This window comes from Salarias fasciatus, chromosome 16, assembly GCF_902148845.1.
Source record: "Salarias fasciatus chromosome 16, fSalaFa1.1, whole genome shotgun sequence".
NCBI lineage: Eukaryota > Metazoa > Chordata > Actinopteri > Blenniiformes > Blenniidae > Salarias > Salarias fasciatus.
The window spans coordinates 2611710-2631883 of record NC_043760.1 but is presented as its reverse complement, the minus strand read 5'-3'; the positions used below and the strand labels follow the sequence as shown (position 1 = coordinate 2631883).

The 20174-nt window shown below is 47.3% G+C and overlaps 1 long non-coding RNA gene across 1 annotated transcript; it reads left to right on the top strand.

Annotated features, from left to right (window-relative positions):
- The first annotated feature begins 1710 nt into the window (after positions 1-1710).
- LOC115403086 (uncharacterized) lies at positions 1711-19541 on the top strand. The gene is made up of 3 exons (XR_003933182.1): positions 1711-1789; positions 15279-15286; positions 19532-19541. It is a non-coding gene; the product is annotated as an uncharacterized LOC115403086 (long non-coding RNA).
- The last annotated feature ends 633 nt before the right edge of the window (positions 19542-20174 follow it).

The window sequence follows — 20174 nt, the reverse complement described above, 5'->3', positions numbered from 1 at the left end:
GCCGGTCCTCCCGCTGCAGCCCCTCTCCTCTCTCTTACTCTCTCTCTCTTTCTCTCTGTGTTTTATCTATTTATCTGCCCCCCTGCCCCTCTGCTCTGCCCGCGGGGCTTTTCTCCGGATGGTTCGGAAATGCCGCTGCCGGTCTCCCCGCCGCCTCGTGCGGACCGGAGCGGAGCGGAGCGCAGCGCAGCGCAGCGGAGGCTGGCAGCCAGAACGCTGCTTCTCCCCCTTCTTCTCACTCAGCCAGCAAGAAATCCCCCACACTGCCTCCTCCCCCTCCCCACCCCTCCCCCCGCTCCGGGGACCGTCCCCCGGTGCGCCGAGGATGACACCTGCACACACACACACACACACACACACACACACACACACACACACTCTCACACCAGAACCTAAAAATACGTGGTCGATATTGAATATGTAAAGTCTTGAAAGCATGAAATAACCGCTGAGTGCCCCCCCCCCCCCCCCCCCCCCTTCGCAGAACCAGAGTCCGGTTCCAGTCCCGCTGCGGCTCCGTGCGTAAACCGCCCCCCGCTCGAACCCCAGAGCCGCTCCGAGCTCTCCACTGCAGCACGGCGGCTGCTGTTCAGGTAAAGCATGCACAGCAGCGGCACTGACACGCAAAACAATTCACGAAAATTACTGCAGCTTATAAAAAACACGTCTGGTGGAACTTCGGATATTTTTACGCGTCTTAAGCACACATGATGTATTGAAATCCAGATAAATCTGAGCTCTCAGATATCAATTATGAACACTTGTGCCTTTTTCCTTCGCCTGGCACAGCCACAAGCCCGTTATTCTCCATCAGTGTGTCCAAAGTGAGGTTCCTGCCCCTCCACAGGCGGCTGACAGCTTTTTAATGGTCTCAGAAAACCGAAATGCAGAATTTCACTGTATGAATCCATCCGACCGTGCACGCTTTCATCAGATGGCAGCACATTTAAATTGAGATGATCAAGTTTTCAATGCAAATACATTTTTAATTCTATCTGTAATATTTTATCCATTTAAGCTGTATTTAAAGCTGAATTAACCGCGACTCACAAGACGTAAAGAAATATTTCTGTCTTTATTCCCAGACTGAGTGAAAGGCGTCTTATTTTCTTTGCTTGATGCATTTTATCCGTTCTGCTGAAATCATCTCCAGGATGAATAATGTATCTAAAAAATACATAATTCCACAAAACCGTGCATGTTTCCGTCAAATAGACAAAAACCCGAACAAACGAAAAAAAAGATTTGCTTTTCCCTCGTCTTCAACGCCTCATCCATTCATCTCATGACACAATTAAATCATCAGGTTTTTCCAGTTCAGGTTCGTAATTGAAACCTTGAGAAATCTCCCCTCAGATCAATAAACTGAATTAAAATCTGTAAATCTATGAATCCATGAATCCATCAGCCGTCAAAGTGTTCAATAGCAGCAAAACCAGAGAAGAACAAGTACGATTACTGTAACAGATTTCAGCTCTTTAATCTGCAGTAAAAGCCAAACAGATAAATCCATTTGTTCACTGATCCCTTCAGAAGTACATCAAAAAGCAGTGGTGTCCAACGTGTGGTTCGCGAACCATCGGGGGGCCATCAAGGGAATTTTAAAGGGTTGACAGGAACATTTAAGGTGAACGTTCACTGTGCTGGAACACACACACACACACACACATTCTGTCTCTCGGTGTATTTTATTGGAGAAAAGCGGTTTTTGAGCCTCTATTATCGCAGCTTGTCCGAAAAGCTGGATTAATCATCGTTTTAAGAAATGTCAGACTTTGACATTTCTTCTGTCTCGGTTTTTTTTTTTTTTTAACGTCCTGATTGCCCCCCCCCCCCCCCCCCCCCCCATAAAGCTGAGAGCTGAAATACAAAAGCAAAAAAAAAAAGAAAAGAAAAGAATTTGTCTGACTTTCTAAATCAACCACACTTTCCAGTTGAATTCAGCGATCGGCCGCCCACAGCCTCGCTGTTGTGTTTTTTCTTTTTTTGACAGTAAGTCATTGTGAATGAAATTTGCATGCGTTCTGTTTCTTCCTGGGGGGGTACACCTGCCCCGGGACTGTACCTGCTCCGGTAATTTCATGACTTTTGTGTGCGTTTCCTGTGAAACGAGCGGCTCGCTGTGATATTGCTCACCTGCCCCCCCCCCCCCCCCCCCCCCCCCCACCCCCCCCACCCCCCCGTCTCTGTTTCGCCACAGCGATGTGGGAAATTAAACCGCTGTTTTCACTGTGAGTGGCTCTCGGGTCCAGTGGCACCGGCTGTGGGGGGGTCGGGGGATGGGGGGGCGCCGGGTCTGATATTAACCGGCGTGAAGCGGCGCGATGACTCGGTCTCATATTGAGAAATTCCCTGAATAAATTAGCGAGCCCACTCTTTCTCTTATCTGCCTCTGACCTCAGTTTCTGGTATTCAGGATGGGTTTTTCTTCATCGCGAACTTCCCAGAAATATTTTTGTATCATGTTTTTTTTTTTTTTTCTTGTAACCTTTCTGACAAATTAATTTAACCCCTCAGGTGACAGATGAACTCCTCGTCCTCAGCGTTTCTGTTTAAAAGCCGTGATTCAAGCTTTCATCCTCGCTAATGGGTGAAAAGAAGAAGCAGGTTTTTAGCTTTTTTTTTAGTTTTTTTTTTTTTTAATTCGACTGAATTTTCTCAGGACTCTTGATGAACCGACGCAGCGATTCGCTCTCAGGCAGATTCAATCACCCCAAATGTCACAAACTGCCTTTCAAATGAGCAACAGTTGGATTTGAAATCAGCTGATGTTTCAGTAAATTCCTGGTGAATTTTGGGAGAAGGTGACGTCATGCTTTACGCCGATGATACCTGCTCCTCCGCCTCAGACCCGCCGCTGCCCTTCTGTCTCCGACTCCAACAGTAAGGAGTTTTATGTGAAGCGGTGTTTTCCCGAGCTGGATTATTGATCCCGGGTCAATGTTGACTCCGTCACCCCCCTCCCCTTCACCCCCCCCCCCCCCACCGGGCCACACGTCACAAGCTAAGAGGTCGACCCCGTAACGTCCAGTGAACCGCCGCCGCCGTCCCGCCCGGCCGCGGATGACAAACACCTGATGAACTCTCCTCCCGGAGATACCGGCGCGCCTTTGAAGTCGGCAGATAAACACTTTCGCAAGGCGTGTTTTCGGCTCTGATGATCTGCGTTCGGTGATGTCAGCAGAAAAGTACCTGGAAACGTCGTAAAAGTCGGCGCTCTCCGCGTTCTCCGCCCCGGGGCGAGAACTCCGGCTTTATCAGAGCGACTGGGTCAGAGACGCGGCCCGAGCTTTTTACAAGCCGGCCTGGTTGATCTTTTACCGGCCGGGGCCGACAAAGGAAGACCCGGAGTCCGACCCCCCTCCCCGTCCTCCGGCGGTTTGGAGGAGCGGCGACGGTTTTACTGGCGTCCCGCGGCACCGGTTCGACGCTGGCGGTGCCGGCGGCGCTGGCTCCCAGGCCCATTGTGTGTGTGTGTGTGTGTGTGTGTGTGTGTGTGTGTGTGTGTGTGTGTGTGTGTGTGAAGGCAGAGAGGTGTAGTGTGTGTTTTCTCGGTCTCCTCCCTGGGAATTCCCCTCTGCTCCAGACTCCAGCAGCCGCAGCTGTACGTCGCTCCCTGTGTGTGTGTGTGTGTGTGTGTGTGTTAGGATGTATACACACTTCACTTATTCCCATTTCAATGCACATAGGCATGTGTGTGTGCATGTGTGTGTGTGTGTGTGTGCATGTGTGTGTGTTTCCTCTGTGATTCCCAGGGTTCTGCGAAGTTAAACCCTCTTAAATGTCCCCCTGGCTTTTGTCCTCACGTTTCAGCTGAATTTCCCCGCATTCATCCCACCATTCAGACTCTTGTGTGTTCGAGCGCTCAGGAATGCACTGGGTTTGACAGGCGCCTGAACTGTGTGTGTGTGTGTGTGTGTGTGTGTGTGCATGAGCATACAACAGAAAGGAAGACGGAGGGAGGTTTTTTTTCGGAGGAGGTTTCTATCTTCCTTCTTTTTGTGCGAAGGTGAATCGGAAACACACATTCGTCTCACCTTTGCATACTTTGTACCACACACTCACACACAACACCCACCCACACACACACACACACACACACACACACACACACACACACACACACACACACACTTGGAGTCACATGTGCTCTCACTCAAAGAGAGCTCTGCACCCACTCACCCTGACACCCACACAACCACCCACACACTCACGTGCACTGCCAAATAGCTCTCACTCTTTACCCTCCCGCCCCCTCCCCTCCCCACCCACCACCACTCTCTGAGCGCACGCGCACACACACACACACACACACAGCTTCACACTCAGTGCTCTGCATGCGCCTGATCTGGTTTTCTCTTTTGCTTTTTGCGAGCGACCCACAGTGATAAAATAAACACAAATACGTGATAATCACATTCCAGACATTTCTCTCCTGCCGGTGGGAAGTTTCAACTGGTTTTCTGCAAGAGTTGGTTTGACTGTGTGTGTGTGTGTGTGTGTGTGTGTGTGTGTGTGTGTGTGTGTGTGTGTGTGTGTGTGTGTGTGGTGTGCACAACCCCAGAGAGTAAAAAAAAAAAAAAAAGGAGAAAGAAAATGAGAGAGAGGGAACAAAGAGATCTGGGGCGAAGTCTCACACATTCCTCAGTCCTGCCAATATCCTACCAGTATACTGGAGCATCTCACACACACACACACACACACACACACACACACACACACACACACACACACACACACACACGCACGCACACACACACTGCCAGATCTGAATAAAATCTGCTCATTTGCGCTGCATCTGTGGCATGGATGCAGCACCAGCTTTTTCTTTCTCTTTCTCTTTTCTTGTTTTTTCATCATGCAACCCTGAGCCCGGACCGAACTTGACGACGGGACCGTCTAACACACACAACGACAACGAGAAGAAAGCGGCGTGAGCGGCGGCGTGGACGCAGTCGGCCGAGCGGAGCGGTCCTACCTTCTGTCAACAGTTAGTTTGGTAGAAGGAGGCAGCAGCAGACGAGCGCGAGCCGCAGGCCGGTGGATGTTTTATAGACGGGACCTACCTGAGCACATGGCCCGCATGGCAGGACCACTTCCTCAGTCAACACGCTTTGTTTCTCCTCCTCCTCCTCCTCCTCCTCCTCTTCCTCCTCCTCCTCTCTGCTGCTACATGCCTCTCCTCCATCTGTCTGTTTCACTGTGCCTCTCTTCTTGTCTTTCTCCCCTTCCTCTCTCTCTCTCTCTCTCTCTCTCTCTCTCTCTCTCTCTCTCACTCCTCCCTCCCTCCCTCCCTCCCTCTCTCCCTCCCTCCCTCTCTCTACAAGCTCTCTCTATGCTCCTCTCATCCAACTTCTGTACTTTTTTTTTCTAATGGAGAGAAAAAAAATCAGCAAACTTGTCCTTAATTTTTCTCTCTGCTTTTCTTCTCAGCAAAGATTTCCCTCTTTAAAGAGAGAGATCGAGAGGGAGAGGGAGGGAGAGGGAGAGGGAGGGAATCCATGAAGGCAGCATCTATAGATAGACAGATCTTTCAATAGTCATTGCTTTTTCTTATGTCTATATCCAACAGCAGACTGATATTTTAAAAGTAACTTCGAATCTCATACATTTTTTGTCAGTAAAGATATTTGTAAACTTTTGCTCATGAACACAACATAAAACTGAACATATGATGTCAGATGGAGTATTTACCACCACATAAATGTTACCAGTTATAATAAATCTATTTATGATGGATTATCTCTCTGTCTAATAGGGATTCTCATACTTTCATCCACTGATTCTTTAATATTAATGAGAATTTATGATAAAAACAAGACGGACTTTAAATTACGTTCTGCTAAAATATCAAGAGAAAGAGAACGATGGTTGGTTTAACACCAGGAACTTAATCACAGCAGAATTAACTCGTTAGTTTAGCTGCTCAGTGGATCCAGGAACCCCATGCCGCGCTACATGCTACATGCTACATGCTACATGCTATACGGTTTTACACACAAGCGATGCTAAACATGACTAAAGTGTGCTTGATCCAGTCATGAGCAGCGAGCGTCGTCTCTCGCTCTACAGCGCTGTGTGTTGGTAGAAACGACCGGTATCGGTACTCAGTATCGGCTAGAAGCTAATAGTTAGCTCGAAAAGCTAATTCGAAAATTTCCGATGTTTTAGTGGCCGATGCTGCTGCAGCACGGTGGCACCTCGGCAGCGTTGAACTCGTTGCTCCTGTGTAGAGAAGAAAACACCTGCAGAGGCAGTTAGTTCAATCAGATCTGATCTGAGAGAGAGAGAGAGAGAGAGAGAGAGAGGGAGGCTGAGGAGGAGGAAGGACGGCATGATTCATCGCTCAAATTCAGGGAGGAAGACATTCGGTTCAGGATGATGAGGCTCCAGGAAGCACTACCTCCAAAAACATGTGTCCCAATGTAGCGCTGCTTTTTAAAAGGTAGGAACCCGGGGGTTTCACTGACGAGCTGTAAAACGGCGCTCGCATGGCAGCATTGACCTTAATTTGTTGCTGTATTTAGTTTTATCAGAGAAGAACACTTCGCCTCCTGCGTCTTCCTGAGACAGAAATAAAGGCAACGGTTCGTTTTCAGTGAAAACAGACGACTTTCGTAGAGTTTTGGGTGCCGGTTTACACAACAACCGTGCTGGATGCCACCGAAAATTCAAGGTTTTGACAGCTGCTGCCAAAGTAGAACTTTTTAAAAATGCTCCGACTCCGTGGAAAAAGGGGAAACTCAACTTTTCTGAAATACTGAGCATGTGGCCCACGGTTGCAGTAAAGAGTCGTTCTGCACACGCTCAGTAGACCAGACTGTAAGAGCATCTTCCTCCAGAGGGTCATGACTCACAGTCCAGTTTCTTCTGGTCCCGGTCCCGGTCCAGATTCCCCAGGACTTGGTAGTTTAATAGTCAATGTAATAATGACCCAGCCTCTTGGTCAGCGCCACCTCGTGGCCCGGCCGTCCTGCTGGCTCCATCGTTTCCAGCGTTTCGGCTGTGTCCATGCATCGGTCAACGCCACGGTCTGCCCAAGTGGGCAACATTCGTGACGTCACCCATTTGTTTCTATTATCATCAAACGAGGCTCCTCGGAGGCTGACATGTTGGAAATTTGGAGCCAGAGACGAAAAAAGACAGTGGGGCGGGGCTGGAGAACGACAAGGGGCGGGGCTGACAGAGCCCAGGACTGTGGCGCTCTGCTGTGAACTGCTTCCATGGTGTTTCTGATCATTTACTTGTCAGTAGACCACATTGGAGTTCTGACTGCGCATGTGCGAAAACCTGCTGTTTACTTCTGGTTCAGGGGTCAAGGCATATAAACAACCTCATCTCGCCACAGCTCTGGCTTGTTGTTCAGCTTGTTCCGTCGAAACTACGCCCGTGTGTGCCGTTATAGGTTGTGGTAACGGCGATTATGCGCTAAACATGTGGCGATCTATGGACTGCCGAGAGCACCCTGGGGTGAAACAAGGTGTGGGGGAGATGTATTTGCCCCCCGCCGTTCGAGCTGAGGAGAAAGGCTTGGGTGAAGCTCATCAACAGAAAGGACGAAATAACAGATGGAATAATCTTACTTTTTTAATTATTTGTGCACGATAGTACGATTTTGAAATCATACTTTTTGAGTTAGTGCTATATCTCTCTCTCTCTCTAATGATCTTAACCCGTTCGGCCTGACGGATCCTGTACTGGCTCCACTTCAACATGTGTAAAAGGTGAATAAAATGCTGTGAGGACGATTTCTTTCCATTTTATCTCAAACAAGAAGCTGTAATCTCATAAACTGAACGCTCCAGCTGCATTTTGACGACCGAGTGGTTGTTTTATAACAACTTTAAAATCCATATGCAACAATTTGACATGCTTTTCTCACCCGCACCTCCTGACACAAAACGCAGCTTCTCCTCCATCCCAACATGGTGGATATCGCATGAAACTGGAAAAGATACACGTTAACATGACACCAGGCAGAATATTGTCTGAGCCGACCACTTGCCGTCAGGGGCAAAACAAACCGAAAACCGATCTTCACATTTCACAGCCAACTTCCAGATTGCATGTTTCTCACACACTTCTTCACCAAATCTCAAAGCAATCCACACCAAACACAATATATTTTTATACATATTTTATTTCTTTACCGTTTTATGGTCATTTACCACCTGTCCACACTCTCCTCTGATCAACATTAGGGGCAAAATCACTGTCCAACAATAGAGCTCCGTAGCGATCGGCTCGCGACTTTTCCTCTTCTTTCGCGGTCGGCAGCTTGTTGATGTAGAAAAAGGAGGCACCGTATGCCAAAGCTCCAAGTTCAGCTTTTTTTTCCCAAGGTGGAGAGACCCCCGTCTCTCAAAAACTTCACCAAACGTTCTCTCTCCCACAATAAGAATTCATCATACAACGCCATTGTTTATATGCCTTAACCTTTCACCCTACCCACAATCCTCTGCACTCACGGAACTCCAATGTGGTCTATACAGTTTACAGTGTTTATGCATTTGACCAGAATCCCAAGCAACACCGGGAACATCCACCGCCCCACCGTGCCGCCAGCTAGCAGTATCTTGGCTCTCTTCAGGGGTTCCTGGAGGGAAGCGCCGCCGGGCCGCCGCTCAGCGCTGACAGCAGCCGCAAGCGGCGCTCTATCCCCGGCCAGCCGGCACGGCCAGCCAGCCCCACGGTGCTCCCCCCCGGCCGCTCGCGCTGTTTCTCACGGGTAGAGGCACTTTCTCCACGCCGTTCGTGGTGTTTTGTCCCGGTTAGCAGGGCTAGCAGCAAAAGCTCCCCGCTAGCTCCCCGGCTGTCCGTGGCGTTTCCCCCCGGCCGCGGGCAGCGCCCCCCCCTCCCGGCCACCAGGCACGGCCAGCGGAGGAGCTTCCATCCATCTGGGTTTCTCTCCGCAACTCCTCCAGCCTGTAGATCCCCAAACCGAGCCGTGACGCTGCGGCTCGGCTAGGGCTGGGCGGTATAAACGGTATAAACCGTGTGTGATATAAATTTGGCCCACGGTAGGGATTTTGGTCATACCGCCCCAACCGCGATAGCACATTACGTCCTCTAGGTGGCAGTAATGCAGCTTTTTAGATGCCCGGTTCCCTGAAGAAGAAGTACACAACAACAGCGATGGCGGCGAGCGGTGAACAGACAGAGGAAGAGCTCGTGAAAAAAAGATTGGTGCAAAATCTATAACAGCGATCTGTAACTGGCGGCCCACCGACCGAACAATAATATGTGGCTCGCCAGATGATTTTGAGAATCTGAAGCAGCTGCTTCACGGAGGCAGTAACACCGTCCATTACCTGTAAGTATCCAGCTCCTCCTAAACCGCCTTCATTACCTGTGAAACACCTGGAAATCCTCTGCGTCAGTGAACAACCTGAGCCGTGCAGCTCCTGCTGCATTCAGGGACACTTTGTAAAAGTAGCCTGCTGAAAGACGCCACTGGTGCCTCAGTCAGCTGTTAGCTTAGCTCTTAGCCACCGACAAATGGGGATCAGTCAAAAAAAATTGGCTCAACGCCAAATGAAGTTGCCGACCCCTGATCTGTAATCTGGACATGGTTTGGATTCAAAGTAACTTGACTTATGTTATTTAATAGTTTAAAAACTACTTCCTGCTTCCATGCTTTCACCATGTGCTTTGGTAACCATTAAAAGACTGTTATGCTGAAATGTATATATCAAATTATACCGTGATATATACCTTCTACCGTGTAAGTTTCAAATTATACCGTGATATAAATTTTAGGCCATATCGCCCACCCCTAGGCTCGGCCGTGGTTAACGAGCGAAGCCCCGAGCCAGAGGCTGCATTAAAAGCTGGATGAAGCAGCACCGATGAGAGCCAGGAAAACAAAACCCGGTGCTGCTTAAAGTTTTCTAAACTTTATATTCAAAACACAAGACCTCAGAAAAAATGATTCATTTTGGTGAACACAACACATCATATTTACTGTTAATACTATACATAAATGCAGAAATTACAGAAAAAAAACTGGGCAACAAAATCCTTTGAGGGTCTTTTTGAGTAGTTAATCCAGGAACTAGTCATGGTTACAATGAATCAACAACTAACTAAAACTAGTCAACAAACTGAGTCACTGTGGAAAATAATAATTAGATGAGAACATAATCTTAATGTCAGACTCCTTAATGTAAACCTGCTGAAAGCCGCTAGAAGGATCTGTCAAGCATTCCAGAGCAGACCTGTCAATCAAGTAGCCACGCCCCCTCATTCTGAAAACTTTAACGCTCTATATAAAATTCAATAATTATATATTTTCAGATGGACCACGTGATCTCTCTTCCGGACGATGAAATGCAATGAAAAAAAAAAATTCTGAACTATAAAAACTCAGCCGATCTAGTTTTATTGATGTTTCATTTTGAATTGGAGTCTATGGAGTCGCAGCCTTTTTGGAGCCAGCCCCTGCTGGACACTGTGGTATTGCAAGTTTTTGACACTTCTGGGTAGACTTCATGTTTTCAGCCACATGTCTCGTCCACTTCTATATACAGTCTATGGTTCTGCCCTGCACTGCAGGACAGTGGAACACCGGAACCTTCAGTGTCGGATACGTGGGTATCGTCAGCGTAGAGGCGTTGCCGAGGGCCGTCGCGACAATGCACATCAATCACATCGTGGCATTTAATCCAATGACTCCTCCGATTGGTTCTTGGTCTCGGCACGTAGCTGAAGGCGAGTACTCAAATTTGTACTCGTCCTTCCAGAAGGCGGTCTGGGTTCGTCCCCATTTCCTCCCTCCATGTGCTTATTTTCTGATTTCCTTCCTTTGTCCCATCCGACCCATCCCTGTTCAATACTCTGTTCTGTTCCGAAGGTCAAAAGTTCACATTTTCAAGTTGCGACTGTGCATCTTTTATTATTGAACCTGTAAGGTTAATTCATCCGTAACATCCAACTTTTGTGGTTCTTGATCCAAGTCGGAGTGGCAGGCGTGCTCGAGCCGATCCCTTCTGGAGCACGACTGAGGAGAAAATACTTCATTAATCCCAGGGGGAAATTCCTGCCAACCGATCCACTGAACAACATTGTGTGTGTGTGTGTGTGTGTGTGTGTGTGTGTGTGTGTGTGTGTGTGTGTGTGTGTGTGTGTGGAAGCTCGTCTAATGATGGGACGCACTGAGGAAACCTGTGTTCCTGTGTTCCCTGCTCCGCTGTTAACTGACGCCCAGTTCACACCATAATTCACGTGGAAAACACATTTTCGTTTCGGAACAGTTTTGTTTTTAGACGGCGGCAATGTCCATTTCCATGGAAACAGCAGAAATGCTGAAAACGGCGTGGTTTATCCTGCACGGGTCCTTCCACATCCTTCGACCTTCACGGGGACGTCTGACCTTCACGGGGACGGTCTCACATGCTCTCAGTCATTCAAAGCCGAAGCCTTCCTGTATCAACAGGTCTGTTTGCTGCCGTGTGACTGACCTCCAGCCGGCTCCTGCAGCCTGGTCAAGGAAGCTTTTCTAGTGCCCACCACCCCCACCCTCACCCCCACCCCCACCCCCACCCCTAAACTCCCAAAGAGAGAAACGGAGTGCTGTGTGAGCGACAGTCACACAATCCTCCCTGAGACCCGGCAGCCACGACAAAGTGAGAAAACACACACACACTCGTGTTGACGTTGCAATCAGAAATTCCAAATGCGGTTTAGCAGGGCGGCGGGAACGCAAACACGGCTCGGGGGGAGTGAATCCTGTCCGTAACCCGCTGCTGTGTATTTTCCACTGGCCCTCCAAACACCGACCCCCGTTTCCACCTCCCCAAAATATTATGGAAGGGAAGTGATGGGAAATCTGGGTGTTTTGGGGCGACGGACGCAGAGGGAATGACTGCCGGATTATTTTGGATGAACGAAAGGAGCATCTGTGCGCCCAGTCAGAGCCGAACGGCAGGGCGAGGTGGCGGCGGTGGCGGTGGTGGGGGGGGGGCAGTGAAGACTGAAGGACGTCGGCTAAAGTAACATCAGTAAGAGAGCAGGAAAGCTTCACATCTTCATGTCTCGCAAGTAATGCAAACAAATGAAAATACCAGACAGTGATAAATGTGAGAATTAATATAATTTCCTACTTTAAAGAAATGTCATTTCGTTTTTGGTTTTCACTTGAAACGTTGTGTTTATGTTTCTCTGCTCTACCTTCTGTTTTTTTTAGCCGCTTTTCACCACAAGATAAGAGTCCTTTTAAAAAGCATAAGAAGATGTACACATAAAATAACCTGAATTTTCTGACGTCCCCCGGAGTCGGTCCAGAGGAGCTAAACAGCAGGAGGAGGAACGGGTGAGCGTCCGGATGAACAGAAAGATGAATGGGTCAAAAAGAAGGACTGACGCTGAATCTGGCTTCTTGGAAGCACTGGACACAGTTTTAGCTGAATTCGTCTTTCGCGGTAGAAAAACGGTGAGTTTGAATCTTCAGGCTGAAGCGACACCGGTTCACCAAACTCCCCGAGACGGAGCGCCAACCCAAAGAGTTGATCCTCAGAGGAAAGGAAGAACGGATTAATCCATCATCTTGATCAATGTGATTAAAGAAAACACAACTAACCCACGTCCAGCGCAGAATCTGACGTCTCCCGTCAGGCTTTTCGAGCCGTTTGTGACAGAGACAGAACTCGACATGACGACGCTGAAAGTCTGATGGTACCATCGATATATGCAATATAGACTTGGCAGACATGTCCATCCAGTCAGCGGGAGTCTATATATCATATGCCTGTTTGTCGTGTCCATGCTTGTTATGCAGGTTCCGGGGTAACGTGAAGTCCAGTTGTTTGGACTTCCTGTTGAAAACATGGCAGATGGAATGAAAAATATTTCAGAATATAAAAGTCCTCTGTAGAGCTAGAGAAGCTAAAATTGCTTAATATTGACTTTAGGTGACTTTAGCAGGCTGGAAAAAACATGACACACACAGCTCCTTTAATGTGGATAAATGTCGTGTGTAACTGTGAAGAAACACGTTAAGTTCGATATATTTCCTTCTTTCTTGAGTCTGTTCGTTCAGGCAAAATGAAACGTGATTAATATTGATTCAAAACGAATAATTTTGAATCCTTATTATTCCTAATTATCCACAGCGACCCTGGGATTAATGTAGATTAACCATCTGAACCATTTGACAGCAGCCTGCCTGGTGGTGGGGGGGGGGGGGGGGGGGGGGGGGGGGGGGGGGCTTCGGGGGTCGACGGCGGCAGAGATGCGGGTTCCTCCACAGAGAACCTCAGAAGATCCACACCTTCAGTCCCTCGTCCAAACAGCCGGGCCGCGCCTCCTTAGAGGAATTAAAGCTCGCAAAGCGAGACGCGGCGCGGGGTCGCCTGATTGGCGATCCTTGATTTACCCACGAGGCACTTTACCCGCTGTTGGATCCCAACAATCAGGCCGCAACGAGTGATTTCATCCGACTCTCCGCCGCCGCCGCTCGCCGTTTCAGAGAGTCTGTCTCCTGAATGACCATCCTGCATGCCCACCTCCTCTTTGCATGCGACTTTCTTCCCCCTGGCCAGCTGTGTGTGTGTGTGTGTGTGTGTGTGTGTGTGTGGGAGTGTGAGGGTGAAGGAGGAGCACTCTGCGTGGGCTGAGCGGTGCTCGGGCTTTCTGAGCGCCGGTGTTAATAGGCCTTTTTCTCCCCTCAGCGGGACGCAGAGAGCTGTCATTTACATGGAGGTAATGGAGTGATGGAGAAGTGGATGGAATCTGTGTGGGCGACCGTGATGAGGGCCTCGCACCTCTCTTTCTCTCGCCGTGTCTCCTCCACTCTCTTTCTTTTTTTTTGTGCCTTTCTTTCTCGTCCTCCGCTGTCTCCGCTCTCGTTCTCTCCCTTTCTTACATTAGTCACTGAGCGCTCGCTGCGTCTGCTGCCAAACATTTCTGCCACCAGGAAAGTAAACAGTAAAAGTCCTCGAAGATGATTCAAGCACTTTTTTTTTATTTGTTTTTTTTTTTTTTTTAACTCGATCTCTGCACAGATCCAGACGCTGAAAGGTAACAGTGACAACGCCGCGAGCCGGCGGAATTAAGCGTCTCTTGCTCTGCTAATTGGACGTTCTTTCGTAACATATTAACAATCATTTGGTAATCAAAGAATTCGGGTCTGGTTTGGCTGCAGGCGGCGTGTGAGTGGCTGAGTTTGAGCGCCGTCCAAACACATGGGAGAATGAATTTGCTCTGTGGGAGAGTAAAATAGCCTGTGTGGAAGGGAAGGCAATCATCCAGCCAAGCTGCTACCAGGAATTTAGTTGTTCAGTCAAATGACATGAATTTCTGTGAAAGGCTTTAATTTTATTTTATTTTTCCCCCTCCACATTTCTGCCTGTTGTGTCAGCAGTTGCACCGACACTCAGCCATCAGATGAAAATTTGATGAAATATTACACTTTGTTCCAGCCGATCTGCTCGATACAAACCAATTGTTTTCCACCGCGGCCAAGATTCTCTGCTGCAGCTGCTGCGACATGCAAGCCTCGCGAATCCACGCAATCAGAACACCGAGATAAATTATGTTTCAAATTCAAAGCTGTGATTTGTCGCGTTCACATCATGAAAATGTCTATTTTTTAGCAACAACCAAATAATTACTGTGGAAAATGAGTCCAGTCTCAACTTAAAGTCAGTTTTAATGAAACCTTCTGGTGCAGAATCCAGTGAAATATCCTCAAAACTCGCTGTTGCATTATGGGTGTTTTTCCAGACTTGCCCTGACGGCGTGGCTTTGAGACTGGTTTGATAGCAGCGTAGCAGCTAGCGCCTCAGATATCTCAGCTCCAGTGTGTCCGTCCGCTCACTGTTTTCTTCCAATGTTTGTTTTTTTCTGCTTGGTGGTTTGGCCGGATTGCAGCCTCTTGCGGGCCGGTTTTGGCCCACAGGCCTTATGACTGACACTCCTGCATCGATTGCACTGCTGGAAAAAGTAAGGATGTACTACTAAACTACCTTAAGTCACATTTAAACACACATGTTCCGCTTGGCTCAGGTTCAGGACTCTTCAATTAATCATGGAGTTCCGCAGGGTTCTGTGTTTGGACCCATAGTTTTCTTTTTCTGGAGGCAAGCTGCTGTTTTCGTCCGTCTACTTCTACTACGTTTTCAGTAAGTTGCGTCGCCAGTGACTTTGATCACCGCTGTCGTTTGAACCGACTCCCAAAACGCTGCGGAAGCGTTCGGGTTTCACTTCCTGGCAGGGTCCTTGTTTCCTCTTGTCTTCTGGATTGTTACAGTCCTGATAGTGATTATTTCCTTTCGATTCAGTTTTGCTTGTTTATTCTGATTTTAATATATCTTTGAATTTCTGTGTTTAGTGCGATAACAACATGTCAGTTTTTCCATGATTTAACGCTTTTAGTGTCGGTTCCTTTTCCTTTCTGTGGATGCTTAGTTTTTTGTTGTTTTTTTCATAATTAAAAGTGGGTTCCACAGAAACATTCTCACAGCTCTCGCTCTAGTATTTCTCCATGAAAACTCAACACCTCTTTGGATACCATTACAGAAACAGTGAGTGGAGAAACAGCTGGAGATCCGTGGTGTTTGTGCGTCCGTCGGTCAGACTCCTGTTGGGAAATCCACTCCGTCAGGTTTGATGACAGTCTGACTGTTAACCTGCGCGTTTGGCGTCTTTTCATGTCAGCCGAGACCGAAAACCGAGCCGTGGCGTTTTGAATTTTCAGAGCTGAGGGGAAGACGGCGAGTCGGGTTTTCCTGCAGAGGAATCAGACGCCGCTTGTAAGAATCACGCTGTGAAAGCAGCAGTTTCACGTCCAACAAAGGTACTTTTGCTTCGCCTGCTCGCGTCGGCGCGACTCACGCTGGCGGCCTTTGATCAGAGGACGGTGGCCGCTGACAGTAAATGGGGGAACTTCCTGCGCTTTAATATCATTATTTTGATGATGCTAAATGTTATTGGCCACAGACGCAAGGATTTCCTGGAAATGACACAAACCGTCTCAACAAGAACCTGGAGGGTGGAGGACATCCACCCTCACAGACGTGTCAGACTTATTGTTTTTGTGCATCAAGGCTTCACTGAAGCTCTGCAGTGTGTGGAAAGTGTTTAATCCAGGAGCTCGGTTAGGATTTATTAAGCCTTGTTTTAATATGAAGGACTTCATAAAGACTGTAGAAGAATTAAGAAGTTTATAGTTCGAGATTTAACAATATGAAATATCACCGTTATTGTGACCAAATGATCAGTTAAATTTATCACAGTATTGCTGAAATGTACTTAGACCCACACCGAAAATCATTTAACCGGGTTTTCTGTTTTTTTAATGATCAGCAGGACTCTGGATAGTTGGACACTTTCATTAGTCTGCAGTACATCACAGTGACGGGGTTATTGAAAGCCCTTTGTTTGCTGAAAGTCTTTGAATCATTGTTTAGGTAGATACACCCTGTGGCCGCTGCTCCCAGATACATCCGTCGTCTTCCATTAGTCCTCCGTCTGCATCGTTAAAAAATCCAAAGTCGCCCTATTCTTCGCACCCTGAACACACAGGTACGACTCGCCATGTTTCACAGCGCAGTGTCACCGTGAGTTATTCACAGTGTGGTAATCAAACGGCGATAATAGCCATAAATACTAGATTTTACCGTAGTTTGTCACTGTACTGGTAATTACCACATTCTTACCTGCAATGCATTTTACCACTGATTCCCCAGAAGAAGCACTGGCCCTGGTTCATGTCTTTATTATTTACTTCTACAAACAGTGAATCTTATAAAAGGCTGAAAATCAAGCAATCGCCACAGAACACAAGCTCAATAACCTGGAATTTACTGGAACGCTGCAACAAAATGGGTGTTCTGGAGGTTTTGTGCAGGATTATTTAAAAAATTTGACCTGTTTGGTGCAGTTGTGTGAATTGAAAGTGTGTGTGTGTGTGTGTGTGTGTGTGTGTGTGTGTGTGTGTGTGTGTGTGTGTGTGTGTGTGTGTGATAATGGGAAGAGGGGAGCTGAGGGAGGAAGTGGCGGCCGCTATCAGCAGACACACACCCGGACGGTCGGAGGGGGTTTCTCCCCGCATCTTCCCAGAGAAAGGTGGTGCCATCGACTTCTCACTGACAGGAAACGCTCACTGCGAACTGTCTGTCTCACACACACACACACACACACACACACACACACACACACTGATTTGCAACCGTACGATGCAACGACCACCAGTCTTACACTCAGTGCTCGGCAGTGTTGTCACTCACGCGCTACTAATTAACGTGTTACTTTAATCTGATTACTTTCTGTCAGTAACGAGCAATCTAACGCGGTCATCTTTCCAAACCAGTAATCTGATTAAAGTTACTTTCCTAAGTGACTGTGCGTTACTGCCTCATAATATATCTATAAGTGAAAATGTTTGTCTTGCATTTGGGAGTGACGCCGCATGTCACGTTTTCCCAGGGGAGGACAAACCGCCGGGTCACGTATTCACGAATGATTTAATTTAATTCATTTATTTAACCCGTTCTGCCCGACGGACCGACAGCTGTGCGCGACTTCACCAGGTGTCAAAAGTGACTAAAGTGCTGCGTGGATGTTTTCTTTCAGTTGTGTCTCAAACCAGAAGCCTTCATCTCACTGACTGAGGCTCCAGCTGCACTTTGACACCGAGTGATGTTTTATAAGAACTTTAAAATCCAGATGCAGCGATTGGACACGCCCCCCTCACCGCTCCTCCGGACACAAAACGCAACACAACGCAAGATCCGTCTGCTCCTCCCAACGTACTGGATATCAAATGAAACTAGAAAATCTACACTTTAAGAGACAGCAGGCAGAATCTTCTCTGAGCCGAGCAGCTCCCGTCAGCGCAAAACAAACCCAAAACCCATCTTCACATCTCACAGCCAGCAGCTCAGATCATGTTTCTCACACACTTCTTCACCAAATCTCAAAGCTGTTCACACCAAACACAACATGTTGTATTTCCTCAGCGTTTTGTGGTCATTTTCCATCCATCCGCTCTCCTCTGACCAAAACTAACCTCATAATCCTCTGGAGTGGTAAAGAGCGCCATGCTGCTGCCCCTTGTCGCCATCTAGTGGGCCTGTCGTTAATTTTGGGAGTTTAAATAAAGTTTGTTGACGTTCTACGTCTTGCAAGCTTTCGAACGATATGTTACACGTGACTGAGGCGTCATCCAGCTGGGAGACATCTTTGAGCGTAACCGCACAGTGCTGCTGAATGAGGCACCGAACGGCAAATAGTTACTATTTCTGTGATATCTGGCTTTTTTTTTTTTATTATGAAACATGAACTTTTATCTTCATTGTGCGTTTCTACAGCACATTGCACATCGCTTTTATTTTTTTCTTGATGTGAATTTTGCAGATATCATTGTTTACATATTGCAAAGGGGATTTTTTTGTTTTCCTGTGATTTAATTGGCTGTTATTGTATTGATATGCATGTGGTGTTATGCTTCAGTCTGCATTTCATACACTGTCTGTTATACACCAGGTTCTGTATTGTAAAGCCGATGAAACAGAAACAAAAAAACATGTTCATGTTTCAGGTTGGTGCACTTTCAATAAAGTATTATTTAAACAACCAGTTGTCATTCTTATGTTGAGGCAGCAAAGGGAGGAAAGCGGTAAAAAGTACCTAAGTTACTTTTAAACTAACTTAGTTACTTTGATATTGAAGTAATCAGTAAAGTAACTAGATTACCTTTTTGATGAGTAATCAGTAATCAGTAATTGGATTACCTTTTCAAGTAATCTGTGACAACACTGGTGCTCGGATGACTGACGGCGGGGAAACACTGGAGGAATGTGAATAATATGCCACAACACCACACATGCACGAGCGCGTGCACGCTCGCGCGTGTGTGTGTATGTGTGTGTGATTTCCCTGCACCTTGAGCAGGGAATTCCCCCTTTTTTTTTTTCGGTGCAGAGGGACTGTCGGCACACAGCACACCTCTCGCTCTGAGTGATGGAAACTTCTCTCTTTCTTTACTTTCTTCGTTTTCAAACCTCCTCCTCCTCCTCCTCGTGCACGTCTCTCACTCGCACACAGGTCAGGCATTTTACTCATAACAGGCAAGTTCCGGTGTATTTATAACGTCGGGCTGATTTTTAAAGGATATCCACTCTGATTCAAATGATTCGGACCGCGAAGAAATCCATCGCAAACTTCTCTCTGCTGTGAAACTTAAAAAAAAAAAAAATTAAAAAAACCCACCGGAAACCAAGAAGACTAACAGGAACCAATGGAAGCAGAGAGAGCGGGTATAAATAGAAGGTAAAGAAACTGTCAGAGACGAACAGAAACTACAGGAAAAGTTTCATATAAATACGAGGAAGCTCACACGATTTCAGAAAAACAGAACAGTGGTCCCTCTTTTAAGTAATCCTGATATGTTAAGGGGGAAGTTGAGTTTCTCTGCGACCTCTGTCGTAGTGCGAGTCGTTCTTCAGAGACATTTCCAGTGTTTCCATCGCTCTCAAAACGTTGCCACTTTTCTGAAAGCAGAAATCCAAAAGGAAACTGCGGATGGTAAAAGCTCTGCTTTTAACCCGGGCTAGGGAAACTCTGTGTGGAGTTTGCATGTTATCCCTTTAAACTGTTTACTCCCAAAAGTCAAGCATGGATGGATGGATGGATGGATGGATGGGTGGACGGGTGACTGGGGCTTAATAAACCCTTCCAGTTCATTGCTGAACAGAGTAGTATAGTGCAACTCCTTCATGTGCTGATTATGTAAGATGAAATCTGTCAAAAATAAAATTGAACGGACCAAAATGATCCATTTTTCAACATGTAAGATTCTTATAAAATGGCCAAATCAGAGAGTTCCTGTAAAAGACCGTCGAATATAAGGGATTAGAATTCTGGGTATTCAACAAGAAGGAATCCTGAAATGATCCGCTGTGGTCACTCGTCCAACTACTGTAAAGTTATTTTATGAATCCTTCCACTTCGGACAAACAAAAGGAACGTTAAATGTTAGCTCTTGACGGCGGGGTACTCCACATCCCTCGTGACTGCAGAGCGGCTGCTGGAAGTTGTGTGCTTGTGCAACAAAGCCTGGAGAGTCCTCGTCCTCGCAGCTAGTTGAACCTTCACCGCGGCGACGGGGCTGGATGGGGGAGGCACTAGACACGAGTCAACGAGGCGATCCCTGTTTCAGGGCAGCAAACAAAGAG